The sequence below is a fragment of the Euprymna scolopes genome, chromosome 3 (genome assembly GCF_053919585.1).
Source record: "Euprymna scolopes isolate OS-2025 chromosome 3, ASM5391958v1, whole genome shotgun sequence".
NCBI lineage: Eukaryota > Metazoa > Mollusca > Cephalopoda > Sepiida > Sepiolidae > Euprymna > Euprymna scolopes.
The window spans coordinates 39,880,155-39,908,024 of NC_136484.1; positions in this window are offsets into that span (position 1 = coordinate 39,880,155).

Here is a 27,870-nt window from a genome sequence, read left to right on the forward strand (position 1 = left end):
ACTTTTTGCATTTTTTACATCCTTCATTTCCGTATTACGTTTAAGTTATTTTCACGCAATTTTCTTACAAATAAATCTACTTTAACCTTTGAAAACATATATGTAGATATATATATATATATATATATATATATATATATATAATTTATAAATGTGTGTGTATGGGAAGGTTGAGTTGTTCAATGTCTATATATGATTGATCAAACAAACCTTCTCATACACACACATTATATAGTCTCCTTCTTGATATGGGTATGAATTCTAATACTATATACTTTTCACTTACGTATGGTCTATGATCGTTTTCTTCTTCTACATTTTTCCTTTTAATATTCTGAAGATGTCCCCTGCAATACGGGACGAAACGTTGATCACCATTTTATGAATTCATTCGGTTTTTCTTTTTTCAAAACAACATAACGTGAACCATCGCTGGTATTTTTATTTACTTTTATTCATATATATATATATATATATATATATATATATATATATATATATATATATATATATATATATATATATATATATATCATTGGTGGCCATTCGTGGGGTAATTGGAAAAGGCGTGAACCAGAAATTATCTCCCATCTCTGAAGATCTGTGTTCTGTCAGCCCTTTATATATAGAAGCATTTGCAACCATAATTGTGTTTCAGTATTAAATAACTTAAACAGGTTGGATTTACCGTAAAGGATTACAAACACTAATTACTGACGTTTAAATTATTTTCCTTCTAGTGCTTACTAATGCATACCATTCCGTTCATCCCACATACTGTAAAATAACATTTATTTATATACGTATGCTAATGACTTATTCTAGAATGACTCAAGCGAAGTAGTTTAAATCGAAATTTCGATGTCAACGTGAATCAGAAAAGTTACTGTATGACTTAATTACGAAAGCCTATAAATTAGCCGACTCCAATATCGATCGTAACTTACTAAAGGCACATAAAGTATAGCCGATAAATTGAAGCTATCTGACCAGATTGGAAAGCAATTGAACAGAGGTCATTACAATCAGTCTTTGACTAAATTTACGTGCAAACTCTTATTTATTTTTAACTAGGCTGGATAAAATCAGTAAAATTATAATACAAGATATTTGTTGTACTTTATAAATGCCTTTAAAGGTAGTGCCGCAATATTTTTACTTTATGTAATAGGTAAAGGACATCCATAAACATAGAAGATGCATTGTATTAAATAAATATCAAGGATCATTACATTTGTTACATAAATAGGGACCCAATGTCAGTAGCGATTTAGTTTGATAGTGTGAATTTTTCCAAAGCTCCCATTGAGTGCATGGTGACCCACATCTATAAAGCAAAATCGTTCCCAGGGTTGAGTGAAAGACAAGTGACGTAAAGTTGAGAGAGCACAGGTCAACGTCGTAGACAAAGCATGATTCAAACGATGAGGAATAGTGGCACGTTGTGGAGCGGAAAAAAAACTAAAAAAGTAAGTCTCCACAGAAAGCTGTGTGAACGAGACTGCCAATAATATACAAATATTCGAAGTGAAATGTTAGTGTTCGCCACTCATTTCTGTAAGTTAACAAGTAAATAATATATAAGTTGACATAAGTCTCTCTCACTAATATTCATACTTTTCACATAAAACCTTTGAGAAAAAATATCGAACGTCTCCTTGTGTCTTTATTTATAATGAAAAAAGTTATATTCATCTTATTTAAACATACCAAACATAAGTTATATTCATCTTATTTAAACATACCAAACGACTGATGGCCACTCATAAAAAGCCACGATGAAGCCACTCATAAAAAGCCACGATGAAGAAAATAAAAATACTCTATATAGACTTTTAACACGTAAAAAGGGCGCACGTATAAAGACGTTTATTTTTTGTTGCTTTTGAAAAAATGTATACATTTGGTGCTTTCACACCTATGAATAGAGGGGAAAATCGCTTTCAAATAAAGACCCTTTTGTTATATATTAGTAGTATTCTAAGCGTAATGTCTCCTATTTTTATTCCGCCTGAATGGATCAGATTGTAGGGCAAATTATATTGTAATGATGACTGAACGTATGCATTCACAACCTAAAAGCCTCATCTCCTCGTTGCAGATATTGACCGTGTAAGAATCTAAAAAAGCAACTCCTGTCATAGGTATGCGTCAGAAGCAAGGTGTCTCATTGAATTCTTGACTATTTATTATTCCACATAGAAATGTAAGCCATATTTATTTTCAGAACAGTTTCCGATGGTTCATTGTTCTATACAAACCTTGAGAGGTGACTGGTTTGCAGCAGACAGAGTAGTTTCCAATTGTTCATTGTTCTACAAGTCCTGGGATCATACCCCATTATGGTCCAAAATATTGTAACAGTCACCATCCCTCTCAATGTACCTTTTCCAAGGAATTCAATGACACATCTCTACTTCTGACGCACATCCATGACAGAGATTGTTTTTTAGAGTCTCACACAATCACAAGATCTGAAACAGAAATATAAAAAATTTAAGGTCATGAAAACAATTTGCAACGTCCTCTGATAATTTCAGGATAAATAGGAAAAATAAGAGGTATTATTTTTGAAACACCCTTCGTATATGCACATTTTGAGTGAGAATATCGATTTTGAATTTAAATCTACGGGCGTATAAGGTACATACAGCATTAGTTTCCATGTTTACAATTCTATTGATATTCAAATTTAATTATCTTCCGGGAAATACGAATAAAAAATTAAAATAAAAAGTAAAGATTTATAATTAAGATTAAAAGTTAAAATAATCGTTTAGTAAAGTAAGAAGCAACAAAGTCAGATACGTAAGTGCTTATATAATTTATATATATATATGTATATATATATATATGTATATAGTTTTGTTTTTTAATATAATTATCTACTGATACGTGTTTCGTCGTCTACGACGCATCAGAATGGCTGAATTCGAAATCGGGACCTCATGGTAAGAAGCTTAAACTCTTACCTCTGGTCCACATCGTACGACTGTTTTCGTATATCGCGATTTACGTAGACGTTATTTTATTTGCTTTTGTGATACGTTTTGAATGAATCCAATTATTTATACGAAAGTGCATTTTTACCTAAATGCGAACTGAAAATAATTTTCCCTTTGACCAATTTGGAGTGTGGCATATATATTGTTTTTTATATAATTATCCACTGACACGTGTTTCGTCGTCTACGACTAATCAGAGTGGCTTCGAAATCGGGACCTCATGGTAAGAAGCCAAAACTCTTACCACTGGACCACCTTTTGGATATATCGCGATTTACGTAGATGTTATTTTATTTGTTTTTGTTTTATATATATATATATATATTGTTCACTTATATTTTCTTTCTATGTATACCAATCCTTATTTAAGAAACTCAATGTAATTCCGAGCATAATTCCAAAAAAAAACTACATTCCAAATTTCATGATATCGACCATCTTAAAATTTATTTTTTAATTTAGTTGACATTTACAATTCTTGACAATATCTGTTTCGTCGTACAAAATCATTTAGATAATTATTATATCAATCAATGAATCTATTTTGCCCATAACTCATCAGTAAAAATGGGAACTATCAATCAACACAAAAAGGAAATAAAATGCGTTTGGGCATGATTTTAAAATCCAAAAATCGGAAGAGAAGCTGCAGTTGCCTTATTATTTGCTTACATTACGCCTTTTCAAACTACGTTCAAAATATTATATATATATATATATATATAAATATATATATATATACATACACACACACACACACACATATATATATATATATATATATATATATATATATATATATATAGATATAGATATATATATATATATACCCCGTAGTATTAAACACAAATAAATAATTTAATGAAAAATGATTAAAATTAATGTTTAATTTTGCTTAAATAAGATTAAAAAATAAAAAATAAGATTTAAAATTTTAATAGGAATCCAAAATTAGAAATTATAACATTTTAATTTGAAATCAAATATAAAAGATTAAATGGGTGGAAAGGGTACGAGATTATTAACTAACAACAACAGCAAAAATAGGCAAACATATATAATTTTATTACCAACTAAAAGGAAACAGTTCCCATTGTACTGTAGATATATAAACTCAATAGGTATAGATATCCTAGAGTTATATTAATATTGAATAAAACGATTCATAATTGTGAATTAAAAATCAGTTTTAAAAGGGGGAAAAAAATAAAATCAACTCGATTGTACGATCGTTTCAGAAACGATGTTTATTTTATTGAAGTTGAAAATAAGTATTGATAAAAGTTTTGTCCTTGAAAATAGTCTTCTCATCAGCAAAAATAGCGGGAAAAGAAGCTAAAGACACCAAAATAAAACTAGCATTTTAGTCGTGGGTAAGTCATATATTCCTTGAAATATTTAAAAAACAAAAAAAAAAGAAAACGAAGTTACTAATTTTATGTTGACAAATATATATATATATCTTATTAAGCTCCATTAAAAAATTGTTTTATGTTCGGTCAGTCTATCTGTTGGCATGCTGTTATATCTTGTCTCCTAATGGTTGAAATAATTAGATTTTATATTACTTTAGAAAACGTTGTTAATCAGTCTTTATCGTTTGAACGCTAAATTTAAAATATAAAATTATATTTAATTAAAAAGGGAGACAACTGCAATTTTATTTTTAAAATGAAACAGAAATGAAAAAACTTTTATTGATCAAAGGGAGATAACGTCTAATTATTTTAAGGATTAATTATTTATTTCTTGCAATAATCGTAAAAATAGTAAAAAATAAATAACGTCAATAATAGTAATGATATTAATCTTAGTTATATTATAATAAATAAATAATAGTAGTTGTAATAATGATAATAATAGCAATAGAAATAATACTGATAAAATAAGTAAAATAATAATAATAATAATAATAATAATAGTTATTAAATTATTGATTATAAACGGTTAAAAAAAGACAAATAATTGACTATTTTCTTTATTTTACGGGGGTTTTAAATCTGTCAACTTCCAACCAACGTTGATGAATACAACCGGAAAAAATCTCGTCCTTTCGGTTTAAAAGTGTACATATATTGTCATTGATTTTTTATATAGCCAGAGCTTCAAATCTACAAAGGGTGCACAAATTGTAACCAGGCTTATATGCTTTACAAGAGCCTAGTGCTTTCCCTTTTAAATTAAAGGGGATATTCATATCTTGGAGATGCCAAATATGTTTTGCTAAATTTGTCTGTGTTTTTAAGGATCAGTTTTTGAAAGAGTGTTTATGTGTGGAGATTCTGTGCTTTATACGTCCAGAAGTAGAACCGAAGTATATTGCATTTGCTTAATAGAATTGTAATAGTTGCTTTCATTACAGTGGTATTGCTATGGAAGATGTTTCGTTCTAGTAGACTGTAAGATGGGCTAATGGGGATGTTCTTATTCATTAATTGTGTGCTGGTGTTAGTCTGCAAGAAAGGCTTTATATGGTTGCTATTATTTGAATTTACATTTGGGATTTCTGATACTGTGCAGCTGTAAATTACACTTTTTAAATTGCAGGTACCTTGTAAAGGACATGTGTTTTTTCTTCTACGGTTAAAGCTTGCCATAGTTTGTAGATTTGTATTTTGTATTTTCTTAATTTTCTTATCGTTGTTACTAATTATTTTTTATGCAGATTTGACATTGTTGAATAAAATATTCTGATCGTGTTTTTGTTAACAATTTTACTGTACTTATATGGGGGCTTTGAAGTTATTTTCTAATATTTTGACAAATTCTCTGGCTATGTCTGTTTTAACGTTTTTTGAATATGGAGGGTTAAACCAGAGTGTTTCCCTATACCTGTTTTTACGTTTAATGATATGGCGTTGAGGTTTATCGGTGTTAATGTTTTATGCGTGTGGTTTTATGTGTTTTTGTATTGTGGCCTGATTATTCTTTGCAGTTCTTTTGTGGGTTGGCATGGCCATATTATAGGTTATTATGTTTTTACTAGGTTTATTATAATTGTTGTAGCTTTCTATGTAATTTGCATCAGTTTTATTTTGGTATTTAATTTGTGTTTTTTATCCTGAGTTTTTAAGGGCCTCATTGTAGTATTCTTTGTTTTTATTAAATATAGATTTGTTAGAAAATAATCTAGATATTCTTAAAGAGACATTAGGGACTATTGATTCCAATATTCACCTGGGATGGTTTGATTCATTACGTACATTTAGTACAGATTGGTTTGCTTTATGATATGGTTCAAAGTGAATTTTGTAAGATTTAATGTTAAATCCAAGAAATTGACTATTTTTTATTAGGATCGATTTTTACATAAGTTTTACAACGTTTATGTAGGGATTTAATTGCTTTTTCGTAATTTTTATTTGTAGAGTTAATCAAGAAAAGTGCATCATTTCTGTAAAGGCCTCCTCCAATTGCAATTGTTTGTGGAGTATTACGTGAATTTCACCCAAGAGGCAAAGACCAATATATATATATATATATATATATATATATATATATATATTGATGCAGGTATGATAAACTATTTTTATTTTTATTTTTATTTATGTATTATGTTTTATTTATTTATTATTTTTATGCAAATATGATTCATTTCATATTTGTAGTTTCTTTTAATGCATTAATCTGCAAAATTTTTTGTATATTTTGCAAACATCTTTCGTCTGATTAGAAGATTTACATTTTCCGAAACTCCTCGGAATAAGGTCTTGCATGTTTATTTGTACTCCTTGTCAGATAATAAGATTTTTGTATACCTTCCTTACAGATTAATAATGTTTTTTTTGAAAATTTGGATAAATTATTAATAATAATAATATATATATATATATATATATATATATATATATATATATATATATATATATGTATATATGATCTACATCAATGATCCCCCAAAACACATACTTAATTCATTCGTTAACATCTATGTTGATGACACGACCCTCTACGGCAACACATCAAAGGCCGTAAATGACAAAGCTCTCTCTGATTCCCTCTCCTCTGACCTTGAGCGCGGGGTTCAGTGGGGGAAGAGATGGTAGGTTACTTTTAATGCATCTAAAACCAAGCTCCTAACTTTACATCATCAACGCTCTGTTCCTCATCTAGCATCGATTGAAATGGATGGCTCTCGCCTTGGGGGGCTTCATGTTTTGACAAGCTACTGGGTTTGACCTTTACTGCTGATCTGAAATGGAACACTTATATCAAGCCTGTTGCCCGGGCCGTTGGGAAAATGGTGAGATCCTTCTACCACTCCAGAATATATCTCACTACTGATGCAATTCTCTATCTATATAAAAACCAAGTACGTCCAAAGATGGAGTACTGCTGCCACATCTGGACTGGAGCTTCTAAAAACAGCCTATCCTGCCTTTACAAATACAAAATACACTTCGTGGCTTAGTGGGGGCTGCTGTCTTCTCTTCCCTGCAACCTCTCTCCCACAGAAGAGACGTTGCGAGCCTGTCTTTGTTTTATCGTTATTTCCATGGCAAGTGCTCGTCTGAGCTCCAATCTCTGGTCCCTCTCGCAAATCCTCCAGGATAAACACCCGTCTAGCTAAAACGACTGTCAGTAATTTCCCCACTCTTTATATGTGCCTAAATCAAAACGTAGATTCCATGAACATAGCGTTTGACGTGTTGGACTCTGGTTGGTCGGCCGGATTGCCCCGAACAACCCTGTTACCTTAATATTTAAGCAAATACCCAGGCAAAATTTAGCAGAATAAGCCAGACCTCCGGGGCGAGAGAACCCAACCAAGAAATATCACCCCTACTTCACCACCGCCATTGTAGAGAACGAAAAATGAGATTTGGGAGAATCTTGATGTTTTTGATGTAATCAAACTGTATGATGTATATATGTAAAAACTTGCAATTTTTGTGAAATTAACTTTTTCGTAGTTAGAACTCCCGGAAGAAGACGATCACGACCATTTCATTTTCGATGACGTTAGAAGCCATCTGCTGACCCGAGCGGGAGAAACTTACAGAAGGAATGGAATTAAAGTCTATCTGTTCGAGGAAAGAAACTATTCGGGTAGAAAGTTTTCTTGCATTTAAGGACCTGAACAGTGAAGAGGTGTGATTTTGTTGCTAAGTGGGTTTGTTGAGGATATGTACGTCGAAAGGGCACGTGCAATGAGTTAATCAGAGCACATCCCATTCAAATACTTGTAAAACATGCACAAGGATGCAACATTGCGGCGATGGGACAGAGGTTGGATCTTAGTTGACAAAGCAGGACCTATTAGATTAAAGACTCTTTTTTGGACTTTTTCCATTTTAATAATTTAATAATTTCGACAATCATTTTTTATGACTTTAACCCACATTATTGCCCCTCCCTTACGAAAATTATAACTTTGATATATTGTCTGACGTTATCGCCTACCCCTTACTAAAATAATAACTTTGATATATTGGCTGTGCCGATTATTTCATTACAAACACACCAATCCATTAACTTATATTTCACCATTTTTCATAATTTTTGGATATGTTACTAATTTCGACAATCATTTTTCATAATTTTAACCACATTGAAGATATTTTACAATATATAAAACATTTTCAAAAAAATACGTTACATTATACATTTAAACTATGATTTTCACATATTTCAATTCGTACAGGCAGGCACTTCGATCCAATTTTCAACAACACACTGACCTCCGTTTTTTTTACTGAAAATGATAAATTGTCTGGGCTTATTTCCTTACAGACAGACCAATCAATTAACTCACATTGCATTATTTTTATGAATTCTTGGATATGTTATTAAGTTCGACAATCATTTTTCATAATTTTAACCCACATTATCGCCCCACTCTTACGAAATATAATAAGATTGATGTAATGTCTGGGTTGATTATTTCATAACAAACACGCCAATCAATTAACTCACATTTCATTATTTTTCATAATTCTTGGATATGTTACTAAATTCGACAATCATTTTTCATAATTTTAGTCGACATTATTGCAACCCCCTTACGAAAATAATAACTTTATTATAGAGTCTGGGCCGATTAATTCATTACACACGCATCAAGTAATCAACTTACATTTTATCATTTTTCATAATTTTTTGATGTGTTACTAATTTCAACAATCATTTTTTTATAATTTTAAGCCATATTATGCTTCCCTTACGAAAATAATAACTTTGATATATTATATAGGTTGTTTATTTCATTTAAGAAATACCAATACAATTAACTCACATTTCATAATTTTCCATAATTCTTGGATATGTTACTAATTTACACAATCATTTTTTATAATTGTAACCAACATAATGCCCCCATCCTTGAAAAAATAATAACTCTGATATTTTGTCTGGGTTTATTATTTCATTACAAACACAACAATCAATTAATTCACATTTCATCATTTTTCATAATTCTTGGATATGTTACTAATTTCAACAATCGTTTTTGTTTTATTATTTTAACCCACATTTAGCCCCCCCTCCTTATGAAAATAATAACTTTGATATATTGTGTGGGCCGATTATTTCATTTAAAAAAAATACCAATCAATTAACTCACATTTCATCATTTTTCATACCCCATATTATCGCCCCCCCCTTACGAAAATAATAACTATGTAATAATATCTGTTAAAAATATACATGAAATAAAGTAATATTTTAATCGTAAACTGTTTCAACCATTTCCGGTACTGACTTCTTATCTCCTACCACACTGTTATAAATATACATTTAATAAATTAATGTCTAAAACGTAAAATGTTGCAGCCATTTCCGGGACTGACACTGTAAGCCCCCACCCTACTGTTAAAAATATGAATTAAAGGTAGTAATGTTTTACTCTTAAACGGTTTCGGCCATTTCCGGGACTGATTTCATATCCCCAACCTCACTGTTTTAAAAACATACATGAAATAATGTAATGTCTAAATCGTAGACTGTTTCAGCTTTTAATATTAGATAAAGTAATTTTGAGATCGTAAACTGTTTCAGCCGTTTCCGGGCCTGACGCCGTATCCTACTTCTTTTAAAAATATATATATGAAATAAAGTATTTTTGAGATCATAAACTGCTGCTTCAGCCATTACCGGGACTTACACCATATTCTCCTCCCCACCTCTTAAAACATATGCTGCGTCGGTTATTTTGTATTTTTTTATTTTTGGAGGAGGTAATGCCTGGAAAAAACTATATTACGCTTACTTGGCCTTTTGACTAAGATCAACGTGTAATATCTGTTCTGGCGCAGCATTTCAGCGAAATCATCTACTGGCGCCCTCTCCATAAAATGAAAAAGTGGTGGTAATGCTTGGGAGAATGAACAGGCACTAATTCACCACACCCCAACCTCACCTAAAAAAAAGAAGGTTTGGTAATCCCCCGTAGCCTCCAGAGTACTTGTTAAAGCAACATAATCGTGCTTGTCCCCCAATCTCATCATCAACACATGACGTCACCTCCGGAAAATTACTCAGCAATTTTTCGAAATACATGAGTTCATTAAAAATTCTTTGTATTTTTTAAATATGCGTACTACAGTGTAGAAGCACCTTATTTAAAATTCATGCTAAGCACCTTATTTAAAATTCATGCTACTCAAAATATCAATATTTCAAAGTTCAGTTAATGATTAGGTATCACTTGCTTTACAACAAACTAATCAAGAAATTGGATTGAGAAACAGACCTGAATGTTAATTAAAATAGAGTCCGTTAATGTATGTAAGTTTCTTATTTAATAAATTGTTAGGTGAAAGTAGAGAATAGTTTAAATAATACATCCCCTCCCCATATTAGGAATGGCTTTCTAAATATTAACGTTATTATTTCAGCACCGTCCGTATTCCGTGTGTCATCCTCCCTCCTCCGTCTTAAATAATGTATAAAATTAAGTAACTATGAGATCGTAAAATAGATTTATAGGTTTTTCATATTTACAAATTTCAAACCGCGAATAAAATGTACGTATGGTTTCGTTTTCTTTTTGCTTGTTCCTTTTAATAGAAAAACATTTTAAAAAAAAATAGTTGCTGTTATGAGTTAGAATTGAAATTTAAAAGAACCGAGCGTTCCAGCCTGAGAAAGTAAAACGAAAGTACGCGCGTGCGCATACTAAAAATGTCGGCTACGGTTTAATGAACATTTTATATGTAAATTTGCCGATGTCTGGATCCAATATACATGCATGTAAGCAAAGATATTATTCGCTATAAACCACCCTTAGTGCATGAATATTATTTCCTGAGTATTTCAGTGCTATGTGACCAGTAGTTTAATAGTTTACCTGTTAGACATTTACACACACACATACGTCTACTATTTTATTTATATAGATAATTTTCAAATAATTTTAACTTTTGCATTTTGTCTAATATTCTTCAATTTATGTTTTCGCTGGACTATTCTCCATATTGATAACTTGGGTGCTATTTGGCGGCAATAGTCAGACTCTTTCTGCCTTGTGTATTTCTCTGCGTTGTGTATTTCCTTGTGCTAGGTATTTCTTTGTATTGTACATTTCTCTGTGTTTAGTATTTTTGTGTTGTGTATATATCTGTGCTGTGTATTTCTGTGTCTTGTATATTTCTTTAGCCTGTGTATTTCCATCTGTTCTATTTCTCCGTAATTTGCATTTCCCTGTGTTGTGTATTTATTAATATTGTGTATTTCTTAATGTTGTGTATTTTTCTGTCTTTTGTATTTATCTAATTTGTGTATTTCTCTATGGTGTGTGTTTCTCTATCTTGCGCAGCTCTGTTTGTTGTGTATTTCCTTATTTCGTACATTTCTTTGTTGTGTAGTTCTCTACGTTGTCTAATCGACAATGTGTACTAATAATATTCTGCCTTATTCTTATTTACATAAACTTGATCAACATAAATCTTCAGTTGCGGTTGTTTGTGCATAGTCAGTGTTTGCTGGTTCCTTTATTCAGGTTCCAGAATTCTTTTCTCTTCAGGATCTTTTACCAAGCGTACTGTCGAGTCGAATATTCCCTTTTATTATTTTATGTTATATACTTTAATTTTAAAGTGTTTGATCTATATTTTGAGGAATACTTTTTATATTATATGTTTGATGTGTATTTGTTTGGTTATATCTGTTTCTTTGAAGCACAGCTAAAGTAGCCATCCACCCTCGAAAAACTATATGAAAAATGAATAAAAATACCGATATATCTCATGAAATATGTACATATTAGCAGAAAAATAATTTAGGTAAATAAATCAGATTTTACGTTGAACTATTTAATATATGCCAATTTTCTTTTTCGGTGCGCGCTTTCTTAAAGGTCGCAGAAATAAAAACAAGAATGCATATTTTCAAGATGCGCTAATTCGACGTACGCGTTTAACAATATAAACGCTCTTTAAAACAAACGTGACACGCTGACTGACTAAATATGTTACACAGTTGATATACTATATCGGAAATAACAAACAAACGGAAACAAATAATCCGAACGATGCAAGTAAAGCGGATGAAGTACTAACAAAAACTATGTTTGTGAATAATGTATTGAATGATTAGTGCTGACAACGGACCATCAAATAAATGTGGACAGTTTTAATGTTTATAAGGGATAACAGAAGTACGCATATTTTATGGTACATCGCAGTTTGGGCGTAAAACGTTGACGTATGGAATGTGAAAGGTCTGCTGTTCCACCATTAAGCCTAGTTGTTGAATGTAAGTATTTCTATTTCTATCTATCTATCTATCTATCTCTCTCTCTCTCTCTCTATATATATATATATATATATATATAAATATATATATATATATATATATATATATATATATATATAGAGAGAGAGAGAGAGAGAGAGAGAGAGAGAGATACATTCATTATACTTATAAAGTTGACCTTTTCTCGGTCTGGCATTGATTTGATATTAAAAATTACTTCTACTGCTAGGATATATATATATATATATATATATATATATATATATATATATATATATATATATATATATATATATATATTAGCTGTACCCTGCTACGCGTTGCTGTGGCTCAATTTGGTGTAATGGAAAATTCTAATAAAAAGAGAAAATGCATGTTTCTTATATTCTTAGTACAGCAATTCACTCCAAAAAGTAAAAAAAGAAAAGAGGCGAAAATGAAAAAAAAAAAATGGTACTCTTGCAGAATTGGATCCGGATCTTCGGGAGTTACCGTCAATCATGGCTTGGGATCGACTAACATTCAGTGAATTAAGCCGAACGTTGCTAAAATGTTGAAACGCTAAATAGAAGGGATTTTTTTTTGTTATTGTATTAAAAAATGTGAGATTTTAATTAATATTGGGGGGGTTACTATATACACATTCAAAAAAGTTGTCCAAAAACAAATAAATGAAAGCAAAGGTAAGATAAATTATGTTTATACCTAACTGGATAATTTTATAGTGTTTTTATTTAATGTAAAATGTTTAATTGGCTCGAAAAACTCAGTGTTTATCGATGTATTTGAAAAATACGAATTGTCGCGGATTCTGTTGATTACGTTAAGTTTGGGAAAATCAGTTAAAAACTAAAAAACTATACAAAACAGTGTCAGACACCCACTGATTATATGTTATCGTGACATAGGCTGACATATTCGGTGGGTTTCTGACAGTATTTTATATAGTTTTTTAGTTTTTAATAATTTTCTCAAACTTAACATCATCAACAGTGTCCGCCACCATTTGTATTTTTCAAATACACTGATAAACATTGTTCTTCGAGCCGACTAAACGTTACAGTAAATAAAACGGGTTTGTATTACTAAATACAGAAACGAAAAAGTTGTCGAAAAATAAATATAACAAATAAATGTTATCAAAGGCAAGATAAGTTACTTTTCTACCTAACTGGATAAGATTTTAGTGTTTTATTTAGTGTAAAATGTTTAATCCGTTCCAAAACATGTAGTGTTTATCAGTATACTTGAAAAATATAAATGGCGGCAGACTGTGTTGAACACGTTAAGTTTGAGAAAATGAGTTAAAACTAAAGAAACTATACAAAATACTGTCAGGAACTCACTCAATATATGTTACCGTGACATAGGCAGACATGTATTCGGTGGTTTTTAACAGTATTTTGTATATATTTTTTAGTTTTAACTCATTTTCCCAAACTTAACATGTTTAACACAGAGTCTGCCGCCATTTGTAATTTTCAAATATAGCAGTAAACGCTGTGTTTTCGAGCCGAATAAACATTTTACATTAAAAAAAAAAAACTAAAATTATCCATTTTGGTAATAAAGTAACATATTTTGCCTTTGATAATATTTGTTATACATTTATTTTTTGACAACTTTTTCGAATCTATATGTCCAGTAGTACAAACCCAATAAAAACACTAAAAATTATCCAATTAGGTAGAAAAGTAACTTATCGTGCCTTTGAAAATATTTACTTGTTATATATTTGTTTTGTTGACAACTTTTTCAAGTCTTTGTGCAAGTACAAACCAGAAGGCGGTATTTTTCTGTCTAATTTTATTTTGTTACCGCGCTTAAATTTAAATTTCACGACATCTTTTTTAAGGGAGGTGCTTTTTTTACATTAGGTCCACCTCCACAATTTCCGACTATGCTGAATAAGAAAAGCTCATTTAAAATTTGTAGAGGCAAGTACTTTTAGAGATATAAAGACCTGTACTATGCACTATAATTCACTGGCGGCTATGAATAAACACTCCCAACCTCCCCATATTAAGAACGGCTTTCGGAATAAACAACACCTATGCCCAACCACGTATTTTAACCTTTTACCTTTCTTTCGTCTGTTAAAACCTTTTTTATCAAAATTGAAAGTACACTTTTTGTTTTTTTTTGTTTGTTTTTTTACAGAAGCGGTTTTTACTTAAGAAAATATGAATGCTTTTTCTTTATTAAAGAAATTTGGTACACATGTGCTTATTGATCCGTGCTGAAATAATAACGTTATTATTTAAAAAGCAATTCTTTACATGGGGAGGGGAGGGTGATTTGTACCTAACCTATACTTTAACTTTACAGTTGAATAAAAAAACATATCATAAAACTTTAATTAAACGTAGAAATACGATTTAAAAATAGCGTGCATCACTCTCTACGTTAGCACCAAATATTATTTAAGCACGTTACCCATCCGTAAATTTTCTTCGAAAAAAACTATACTTTCACCAAACAATTTATAGTTTTAATAATAAAAATGTCCATATTTTATTATATCGAAATAACTGTTTAAAAAACAAAAACAAAAAAAAACAAAATCAAAAAAAAAAACAAAAAAAACAAACAAACAACTTCGACTTTAACTTTTATGTTTCAACTCAAAAAGCAAGCGAGCAACTTTTTTGCCTGATATAATAAAGAAAAATATTTAAATTAAAAAATTTGGAAAATAAAAAATGAATTAATTTTTTAAAATAGGGAATGCTTTTTTTTAACTTATCGAGTAAACAGAAAATGAAATCTAATTCGCCTCGTCAAATCGTGGTGTATGAAATGAATTGAAACGGAAGTTCAGTTCTACCAACAAAAACAGGTCCGCAGTATGGGCTTACGAAAAATATTTTTATTTTATTTAATATTTTCATAATTGGCGATCTTTATTTATTTTAATAATATAGAAACATCCCTCAACTTTAAAGATGGATTTCTGAAAATTTCAAATAAATTGGTAATGTTGAAATGTGGTTTTATGGATTTTGAACAAACCATATATATATATATATATATATATATATATATATATATATATATATATATATAGTCTTATTTGTAGCGTCCGAATTTTACTGGGTTTATATAATTCAGTAATCGTACATATATCAATACATTTTAAACCAAAAAGAGATGACTTAAACTTTAAGCTACAAAATTATCATATTTCATAATTGAGCATTCATATATTGGTTTAGCAAAAAACAAAACTTCAGAGAATGGATCGATAGCAACAAATAGTTTATTTCATCGCGAGTTACAATGGTTTCAAGACTATTCGGATAAATCCAAACATTATGTTCTTTAAAAATTTTCATAAGAACAGACTTTCTTCAGAATTATTGAATAAAAAACACTTTAACAATAAAACATTATGGAAATACTTTCCCTTATAAGGAAAAAAAACAAGCGAAAATAGTTTACCTATATCGCATCCTTGCAAAGTATTTTTTATCTCCATTCAAAAAAAAAAATCAAACAAAATATCATACAATGTTACCACTAATTACCTATGTCCATTTAATATGTTTTATTAATACTATTCATTTATTTCTTAAATTAAAACTCCTTATTTCTTTATTTAATTTGAATTATTTTTTAATCCGGACTAATTAAATTGTTGCGATTCTATGTTAGTTTCGTATTTGCTTTGTTTATTTACAAAAATATCGGCTAACCTGTGCATCTGATTTTTCCTTGTGGGGAAATGGTTTCCATAAATATCAGGACGTTCCGTCAAATGTAGTGAAAAAAAAAAAAGACCCAACATAAGTGCGAATTTGAGTCTGTGTTTAGATATGGTAATAAATGGAAAGATGCGGGGGTTAAAGGTAGAGATAGATGTAATGGAATACAAGAAAGAAAGGTATTCGTATGCGTGTGTGATGGCTGCTCTAAATCATACTAATGTGTATAAGTTCAAACAGTAGGGGAATGTGGATTTGACACATCTATGCTAAAAAGGGTTTCAGATTTAATTGGGGCTATTCAGTTATAAAAATGTTTTTAATTGACTAGAATGTTTATGTGGTCAGAACATCCCCGACTTACGTTACTCTCTTGTATATACCTGGTCCACCACGATCATCATCTGTACTTTGGTATTGAGCACTCTTTATTAACCTCGTTAAACTTCATTGGTAACTTACATCTGGAAAATAATAGCCGCAGATCACATACACATGCACACACACACACACACATATATATATATTCCATCTATATATATATATATATATATATATATATATATATATATATATTCCATATATATATATATATATATATATATATATATATATATATATATAGTCTGTTTATTATACAAAAATTATTACATACATGTTTCAAAGGAATCTCAATTCAATAAACCAAAGACAGGGAACGTTATTGAAAAAAAAATCAAGATTACATTCATTTCTATAAAAATATATTCGACTGTAGTTAACGGGTTGAAAAAATGGGTGTATATTTTTTTAATGTGGACAGTAGATATTTTGGAGGAAAGTGTGGTGATGAAAAGAAAGTAGAAGTCCCTTTCTCTGTCCTCTCTAATAATCATGCAGGTTTTACATGTAGAAAATCAATCTATACAACCATTACACATACACACACACACACACACACGCACACACTTATAGACACACACAGACACACACACATATATATATATATGTATATAACTTTATTATATCATAAGAACAATAAGGAAAAGTTAAAACGAAAAGTTAAAAAAAAACATTTAGTTCATGACATTTCAAAGTTAAATGCTTCTCATCAGAAGAGGAGAGGCTCGAATTATACAAAATGCAAGTATACAAAAACATATTTAATGATATTTATATATGAAATGAGAATGTAGGAATACAATGAAATGGTAAATAATAATAATTTAAAGTAGGTACAAAATATATGGGAAAAATAGGAGAGGTAATGTATATATGTATGTTAGAATACAAAAAAGAAGGGTTTTTTTTCATAATTTTCCCAAACAACTTTTCCTTATTATTCTGGTCCTGGATATGACCTTAAACTATATCCAGTGGTAAGGCCCCAACTTGTGGGCTTTGGGGAGTGTGGAGCCACCCTTTAATTGTCATTGCTCCCAGGTCCACTCTGACCTGGAGTCGTAGTAACTGTTACGGTCCAAACTATGGGTTAAATAGAAACCGACGTGAAAACAACAAATATATTCTATTAAAAAAAAATTCTTCCGAATCTTTGGATTCGGCATTAAATAACCTGAAAAGGGTTGATATGCCGTAAAACAAAAACAGCCAACCAACCAAACTCATTATTCTGATGATAGAATAAAATTATATATAACTTGTATACCCATCTTTCATTTGAATGTTATTGTTCGCTCCTCTTATGTTGAGCTTTTCTTGATAAGTTTTGCTTTTTTAAAGATTTACTTTGATTGAATAATTATATATATATATATATATATATATATATATATATACACTTTTTATTTGTTTTACATTAGCATTAACGTGTCGCTACACCTTCATGACATGTTGTTAGTAACGAGACCTCTTCATACAAAAGCTAAGTCCGTAATCAGGATTACGGACTTAGCTACTAGAAACTGGCTGACCGAAACATGCTCATGAATGTGTAGCGACATATTAATGATTATGTAAAACAAATAAAAAGTATATCTTGCCCTACTTCGGTATTGAACACTTGTATCAACCTCGTTAAAACTTTATTTGTTACTTTACTTCGGGAAAATATTAACCGGGAATTCTCCCCTTCTCTCTCTCTCTCTCTCTCTCTCTCTACCTCTCTCTCACTCTCTTTCTCTCTCTCTCTCTCTCTATATATATATATATACATATATATATAAAAGCGAACATGCATGTATGTATGTATTATGCATGTATGTTTGTATGTCTGCTGAAAACTTTTGACAGACAGAACAAAAATTCACAAATTTGGTCTCATATGAAAGCTCCACCCTCCGGACGACAAATATCCAATTTTGGGCCCGAAAGATCCAATCTAAGTTACTCAGCTTACCCTTTTTCTACAGTGGGGGGGGCAAAAAAGTGACATTTTAACGATATTTATACGTAATTTAATAAACGCTGAGTCATGTCATGTGATCTTGACATAAGCAAGCTGTAATGGCGATATGTATTTCAAACCATTGAATAGAGAGAGTTTGTTATCGGTAAAAATGACGACAACGCATCAAAATACAAAAATTTCACGTTAGGAAAACGTTACCAAAGTTATTAGCAGATTTACAAATAGTTAGATACGATAGTTAAACGAAAAATAACAAGCTAAAAATGTGAAGTAAAAAATAAAATACGCTTACAAAAAATATTTACGATCGATGTTTTTACAAAAAAAAAAAACAAAGCCAGACACCATTTTCTTTTTTAGTAACGCTCTTAATGTTACATATAGGGGTTTCATTAAAAGAGAGAGTCTTATTATATGGCTTTTTGTATCTTAGAGAGAGATGCTTAGAAAGAGTGTTTAAGAGGAATGTTGAAAGACTCCGAGAGAGAGAGATTTTGTTGTAAGAGACTTTGTTCGTTTTATGAAGATTCATATTTATATTAAAACTGTTCATTCTTTGCTGTGCAGAATGGAAGAGAAGGAGAAAGCTCTTTGAGTGAGGACATAGTGTTCAGACATTGTGTAGACATAATGTAGATTCTCATTGTGGATATATGAAGACGAGATGTGTATGAAAAGACATTTTATAACACAAATATATAATACAATTTCACTTTACCTTTTTGTAAGAATCATAAGACAAGACGAGCTTTACAAAACACATGATGGTTTATTTCGTCACACGACCGGCCGTGATTCCATCATCAAGAATTCAAAGTTTCACATTTTTTTCTTGAAGTGACGTCTCGCTCCTAGACGACAGACTCTCTCTGAGTTTTTTCACTGACTGTCTTCTAACTAAAGTTTTTCTCTATTCCTAGAACTTTCTATTTTCCGTGACGTCATACACATGTTAAAACATGTGCCTTCTTTCACGTGTTCTGGACATACGTGTCCAAAACTTTTCCTATTTCTCAGTAACCTATTTTTCCAATATGTTAAAAACATTATCTTATAAGCTGCATTCTTTCAATTTAAAATTTCATAACAAACTTGATAGTTAACATTCTTTCCTTGAAATATTTATCTATATTCTAAACAAATGTTTGTTTTACATTTTTAAATTCTCACACGTAATCTATTTCTAAACCTAGATTACGAGGTTCGAATTTCGCCTATGCTATTTCATTTGCATTTTAACTAATCTCTCTATTTTTATACTTACATGAAAAGGGGACAGCCCTTATCATGTAACATTAAGAGTAAGGAAGACGAAGTGAGAGAGAAACACACACACACAAACAGAGAGAGAGAGGGAGAAACACACGCACAAACAGAGAAAGAGAGAGAGAGAGAGAGATGTCTAGACAGGAAACGAGATTTAAAGACCAAGAAAAAAAAGACGCGTTCTATATATTTTTCGTATTATTATTATACCAAAAAATACAAAAAAGATAACAATCTTGATAAAATTTCATTTGTGTCGAGGGACTTGGGAAAAAAAACCCGGTTAGTAAGGCCCTCCCAACCCTATCTGAAATGCTAGACCATTCGTTTAACTCTGGTCTGTAAAGGGTCCAGGATTTCGCGAGTAGTCTCTAAATGGAGGGGAGAGGGGTTGTGTCCTAAATAGGGGAGAAAAGAAAAAATTGGCAGTGGGGGCGGGGGCTGTTAGTGTTTGATTTAATTTTCTCCAAGCTGGGTTGAATTTCGAGAGGAAGGGCGGGCAAAAGAAAAATTGTTTTTTGGAGGCTGGGGATCTTGGAGGCTGTCTAATAAGGGAAACAAGATTTATTCGGCTAGTTGAGAGGCTGAAGGAAGTAGAATTCGAAAGGGGCGGGGGTCCGACAGCAACCCTAGAACTGAGCGCTCCACACCTAGGCGGGAAATACGTATTCAAATTTGGCCCCTCTTCGTACACACAGACTTGCTAACTGTATCCATCTTCTTTCAAAAGCAACGCGATGCAGCCTTCTTCTGTCGCATCTGATCTTTACCCGTAGTTGGTGTTTAAAGAAAGCGATCAGATCCTGATCAGAAAAAGGCAGCACCCCCTCCCGGTCATCTTGCAGTCTCGACGTCCAAATCACCATTCTCACCATGGCCAGGATTGCGATGTAGACCATTTGTCTCTCCCGGTCCTACGGCGGCCTCACGTTGCCCACTACGTTTGATACAGGAATCAGGCGAGGATGCTCGGGGTCGATGCGAGCCGTCACCTCGCCAACATACGACCAGTACTGGCGGAGTTTGTGGCAATCAAAAAATGCGTGATCAGTTTCTGCGGCCGTCGTCCCACAACGGGGACGACTGGCAGGCGACTTCAAAAAAACAGAGCTGCATTGTATATTGTTGAGGGGAAGCGCATTTCGGGCCAATCGCCAGATCAGAGAGAACTCTGAATTGTTCAGATGACTCGAACCTGGCGCCCAGCTCCACGCGCAGCAGATCTCACTCTGCTGCCAACCCAAACACGCACATAGTGAATCATCGGCGCCTCTCTCACTAGATCCCTGTGGAGTTCCTTACGGGTTGCAGTCAAAAGATCGCTGGACCCTGGTAGTCGTTTTTGCAGGGCTTGGCACTCTTTCAGAGAGGCTGATTCTCCCCGCGGCCTACGACGGAATGAGGTCGGAAAAGGCAGCAGTGATCGCGGGGTGCCACAGTTGATCATCTTGAAGGGAGTGGCTAAGGAAGGCCAGCCTCTCGGCGTCTCGATGACACAAGTCCGGCATTCCCAAACCTCCCTCACAGGGGCGTTGAATACAGACCTGTCTGCTTACCCAGTGTCTTCCTCTGTCTCAAAGGAGCGAGGACAAGAGTTCAACAAGAGCTGTTAGCCGTTGTGCAGGCAGAGGAAGTACGGCCAGTCGGTAAAGGATAAGAGGGAAGACGTATGCGGTGCACGCCTCAGCTCTACCCTTTAAGGAAAGTTTCCTAGAAAGCCACGCGTCGACAGAAGCTGCCACCTTTGACCGTACTCCGACCAATTCTTATCAAGCTGGAGACCCGGTCCGAACCACACTCTGAGGATCCGAACCGGGCCATCCGTCCAGCTGAAGGGAGCCGGGAGGTTTGCGTTGCCACTCCAGGCGCCCAACCGCAGTCCGACCGACTTGCTGCGGTTTATCTTGGCCTCCGTGATTCTTTCATACTGTGCAAGCGCCTCCGACACGATCTCAATGTCTCTGAAGCCCGACACAAAGACCATGACATCATCAGCGAACGTGGATACCTTGGCAGCTGAGCCGCCAGACAGAGCCATTCCGCGCAGGGCCGGCTCAGCTTGCGGACGTAAAGCAGGGGCGACAGCGGACAACCCTGACGAACCGACCAAGAGATAACAAAGGGTTTTGAGCGCTTTCTGTTGACTTGCACAACAGCCGTGGGCTGTCTATACATCATGGAGATCCACTTGCAGAAGTCCGGTTTAAAACCGGCGGCCTCTAAGACAGATGCCAAGAAATACTACACTTTGATCTTATCCAAAAGACCAAGTAAAAAAAAAAGATGCGTATTATATATTTTTCGTATATAAACTAATTCTATTTAGAGAGAGGAAGGTGGCAGGCATAATATGATTAAACCGCTTTATTTCTAAGAAAGATACTACACTTTGATCTTAGCCAAAATACCAAGTAAAAAAAACATGCTTATTGGATAAAATTGGTGTATATGTACGAGCAAAACACCCAGCGTCGCCCTGAATTGTATGACATAGCACCAGCACGACATATATACTAGCTGATTACCCGGCATGGCTTGGGATTGGATAAAATTCATGGAATTTTTCCTAGCAGAACACTCGGCGACGCCATGGATTGGAAAAAATTGGTTGATATATGTACTAGCCAAATGCCCAGCGTCGCCCGGGATAGATTACATAGGTGGATATCTGTACTAGCAAAATACCCGGCATAGCCTAGGATTGGATAAAGTAGGTGTATATGCCCTAGCAGATAGCCGGCATCGCCCGGAATTGTATGACAGGTGGATGTGTACTAGCAGAATACCAAGCGTCGCCTGGGATTGTAGGACATAGGTGAAGTATAGGTCAGATTCGACAATTTTGAAGGTGCTTGTGCAGTGGAGGTCCGATTTGAAAAACTTTGATGATGCTTGTGCATTATAGGTCCGATTTGACAATTTTTAAGGTACTTGTGCATTATAGGCCGATTTGACAATTTTGAAGATGCTTGTGAAGTATAGGTCCCATTTGATAATTTTTAAGGTGCTTGTGCAGTATATGTCCAATTTGAAAAATTTTAACGGTTCTTGTGCAGTATAAGTCCGATGTGAACATTTTGTAGGTGCTTGTGCATTATAGGTCCGATTTGACAAATTTGGAGGTGCTTGTGCAGTATATGTCCGATTTGAAAAATTTAGAAGGTGCTTGCGCAGTATATATGTTATAATATGAAAGTGACCTCCCTTGGATGTAGCTTCATTATCAGGTTCCATTAGATTCATATACAATTATTGTTATAATATGCAAGTGACCTCCCTTGAATGAAGCTTCATTGTCGAATTCCATTAGATTAATATACAATCATTGTTATGCAAGTGACATCCCTTGGATGCAGCTTCATTGTCGAATTCCATTAGATTAATATATAATCATTGTTATTGTATGCAAGTGACCTCCCTTGGATGTAGCTTCATTGTCGAATTCCATTAAATTAATATGCAATCATTGTTATTATATGCAAGTGACCTCCCTTGGATGTAGCTTCATTGTCGAATACCATTACATTAATATACAATCATTGTTATCATATGCAAGTGACTTCCATTGAGTGTAGCTTCATTGTCGAATTACATTAGATTAATATACAATCATTGTTATACTATGTAAGTGACCTCCCTTGAGTGTAGCGACATTGTCGAATTCCAATAGATTAATATCGATTCTATTAGATTAATATACAATTATTTTTACAATATGCGAGTGACCTCACTTGGATGTAGCATCATTGTCGAATTCCATTAGATTGATATACAATCATTGTCATAACATGCAAGTGGCCTCCCTTGAATATAGCGTCAATGCTGTATACCATAAGACTAATACACCATAATTGGTATAATATGCAAGATGGTGCGATTATATATATATGATTCCTTAAAATGAATTGATTTTTTTGAGATGAGCATTATATATATTAATATTTAATGGAAAACAACAACTAATAAAGATGAGACTAGTAGTCCGAAATAAAAATAAAAATTTATATGGTGCGATTATGTCGTAAAATCATGAAAAACCATTGTCCAAATTAGTAACATATCCCAGAATTATGAAAAATGATGAAATGCGAGTCATTTTTTGGTGTGTTTGTAATGAAATCACACGCCAGACAATGTCACAAAGTAATTATTTTAGCAAAAGGAAAGGACATTATGTGGTTAAATTATAAAAAACGATTGTCGAAATTAGTAACATATCCAAGAATTATGAAAAATGAAGTTTTAGTTATTTGATTGGTGTGTTTATAATGAAATAAACAGCCCAGTCAATGTAGCAAATTTATTTTTTTAGTAAGAATTGGGCGATTAGATGTGCGCACTCATTAAATTTGATTGTCGAAATTCATAACATATCCAAGAATTATAAAAGATATTATGAAATGTGGGGTATTTTATTGATGTGTTTGTAATGAAATAAACAACCCAGAAATGTCTCAAAGGTATTATTTTAGTAAGAGGAGATGGATTATGTGATTGAACTCAGAAAAAATGACGGTTGAAATTAGCAACATATCCAAAAATTATGAAAAATGATGAAATGTGAGTTAATTGATTGGTGTATTCGTAATGAAGTAGACAGACCAGGCAATGTATGGAAGTTATTATTTTAGTAAAAGGTCGCGATTATTTTGGTTACTTCATTAAAAATAAGTGTCGAAATTAGTAACATATCCAAGAATTATGAAAAATGATATAATGTGACTTACTTCTTTTGTGGGTTTGTAATGAAATAACCAGTCATACAATGTCTAAAAGTTATTATTTTAGTGATAGAAGGGGGCGATAATGTGGATTTACTCATGAAAGGTGATAGTCGAAATTAGTAACATACCATAGCCTATGTATCAAAGTATTTATTTTAGTAAGAGCGGCTGCGATAATATAAGTTAAATTATGTGACATGGTTGTTGAAATTAGTAACATATCCAAAAATTATAAAAAATGATGAAACGTGAGTTATTTGGATGATCTGTTTGTAATGAAAAAACAGCCAAGACAATGTCTCAAAGTTATTATTTTAGACAGGTGAGCGATAATGTGAGTTAAATTGTCGAAATTTGTAACAATCTAAGAATTATGGGATTCAACGAGATACGTCCACATATATACTTACAGATTACCCGGAGTTACCCTGGATTCAATGAGATACATGTAAATGTATGCAAGCAGAATACACGGTCGCCTGAGATGTAATGAGATAGATGCAAATATATACTAGCAGAATGCTTGGCGTTGACTTGGATTGAATTAGATTGATTGAAATATATACTAACAGAATACCTTGCGTCACCCAGGATTTCATGAGATATATTGAGATATATACTAGCAAAACACACAGCGTTGCCCGGGATTGAATGAAATAGGCGAAAATATATATTAGTAAAATACTTGGCATCGCTTGGGATTTGATTAGATAAATGTGTTGTATATTACCAGTACTTTCATATACATGCTATAAATGACCTACCCTAGGTAAGATACAGTTATTTCATATGGGCAATACCCGTCTTATATAGGTAAAATATTCTTATGTTGGAAATAACAAATGATACATAAACATACAAAATTCCTCTCTCATAAGAATAACAAATATATTACCAAACCAAATTCAATTTTCTCATTGTTTATACGGCCCCGAGCAACGCCGGGTAGCCCCGCTCTCTATATATATATAAAAGTGAACGTGTCTGTGTATCTGTGGTCTGTGTATCTGTGTATCTGTGTATCTGTGTGTCTGTGTACATTTCCCTACGCAATAACTCTGTCAATTTTTAATACACAGATTCGAAATTTGATATACAGGGTACTGAGATTTGGAAAAATCGATGTGATCAATTTTTGGCCAGAAATTTGGCGATTAAGGGGTCAAAGTTCAACGATTTGACCTTTGAGAACTCTACCAAACTCCTTCGAAAATTTTGGGTCTACACACTGGAAATTTTAGATATAGGTTCCTTGGACATGGATCTGACTTAATAACTTGATTTGAGCCCAAAGCAATAAATTTTAAAGGGTCATAGTACGGGTCAAATTTTTTTAAAAATTGACCTCTGTGGTCTCTTCCAAATTACTCAGACAATTTCTGAAGTGCTAGTCTATGTATATAAAATCGAAAATGTATGTATGTATTATGTATGTATGTATGTATGTGTGTATGTATGTTTGTGTGTCTGCTAAAAACTTTCGACAGACTGAACAGAAATTGACAAACTTGGTCTCATATGAAAGCCACATCCTTAGCCCGACAAATATCGAATAATTGGCCAAAAACGTAATTTTTTTTACCCTGAAATCAACATTTTTGTACAGGATTGGTCAGCAAAAACCGTCCTCTTATGAGGAGATCAGTTCTACGCGTGCGTCAGACGACGTCATGACCTGATTTAGTTTAAATATTTATAGAACTGAGAGAATTTCATGTATTTCGTGTTAGCTCAGTTGGTTAGAGCGTTGGGTCATTATCTAAAAGATTTGGGTTCGAATCGTGGTGTGAGAATTTTTTTCGATTTTTTTATTGTAATATTGAAGCAGTGTTATTTAAGCCATTTTTCACGTAACGTTCCTTTTTGTTTGTTTTTTTACTTCGCTTATTCTTAGGTTTTTATTAACACCCCACCTCCGACCGACCAAACACACCCTAAAACACCCGAGTATCCACCGATTTTTTAAATTTTAATATCGAAACCGGCTTATTTAAGCCATTTTTCACGTGTTTTTTGTTTTTAGTTTTCAGATTTTTGAAAGCAGTTTTAACGTTCGTTTTTCTGTTTTCTTTTTCCTTTTTAGTTTTTTCGATTTTTACATTTAATATCGTTCGTTTGCCTAACGTTAGTTTTTGTGTATTTTTTTCGATGTTTTGACTAGTATATCTATAAAAGTGGACGGGTCTGTGTGTCTGCCTGTCTGTGTGTCTGTGTACATTTTCCTTCGCAATAACTCTGGTAATTTTCAGTCTATCCACTCAAAATTGAATATGCAGGTTACCGAGATTTGGGAAAATCTATGTGATCGGTTTTCGGCCTGAAATGTGGCTGTTAAGGGGGTCAAAGTTCAACAATTTGACCTTTGAGAACTTTACCAAACTCCTCCGTCAATTTTGGGTCTAAACATTTGAAATTTTAGATATAGGTTCTTTGGACATGGATCTAACTTAATAAATCGATTTGAGCCCAAAATAATAAATATTAATTTGTCATAATAGGGGTCAACTTTTAAACAACTGACCTTTGTTTTTGCTCAGCATACACCTCCAAACACCCGGGCAACGCCCGACTTAAATGCTAGTATATATATATATATATATATATATATATATATATATATATATATATATATATGAGTGTGCGTGTGTGTGTACAGATATTTGTCATTCTCTAATAAATGAATGTATACATTTAGCCTCTCTTTGCATTAAAATGGAAATTCTCTTGGAAACTCTTTATAAGGTAAAAACAATTTTTTTTTCTGATTCACCCAGTTGTTCTGATGAAGGACGCTATATATTAACGGTCCCTGGTGACTGGTGTCAGACATTCGGTTTTTGAGACCGGTGTCTGAATTGTGTAATGTCTTCTTATTTGCATTGGCGAACGAAAAATTATAACAGTGCACGTGTTATATTCATTTTTGTTGAAATTCAACGTTGTGAAGTTAAATTTACATGCTGCTAGCAAATACGTTTTTTTTTTCAAATATTTTTTCAAATATTTCTTCTGCTCACACAGTGTACTGGAGTTCATGGTGAGAATAAATTATGAAGACATATCAGAACATTTTTAAATCAGGAAATGTCTGGAATTCTTTCTGTGCAGTTATGGAATAATGCAATGAA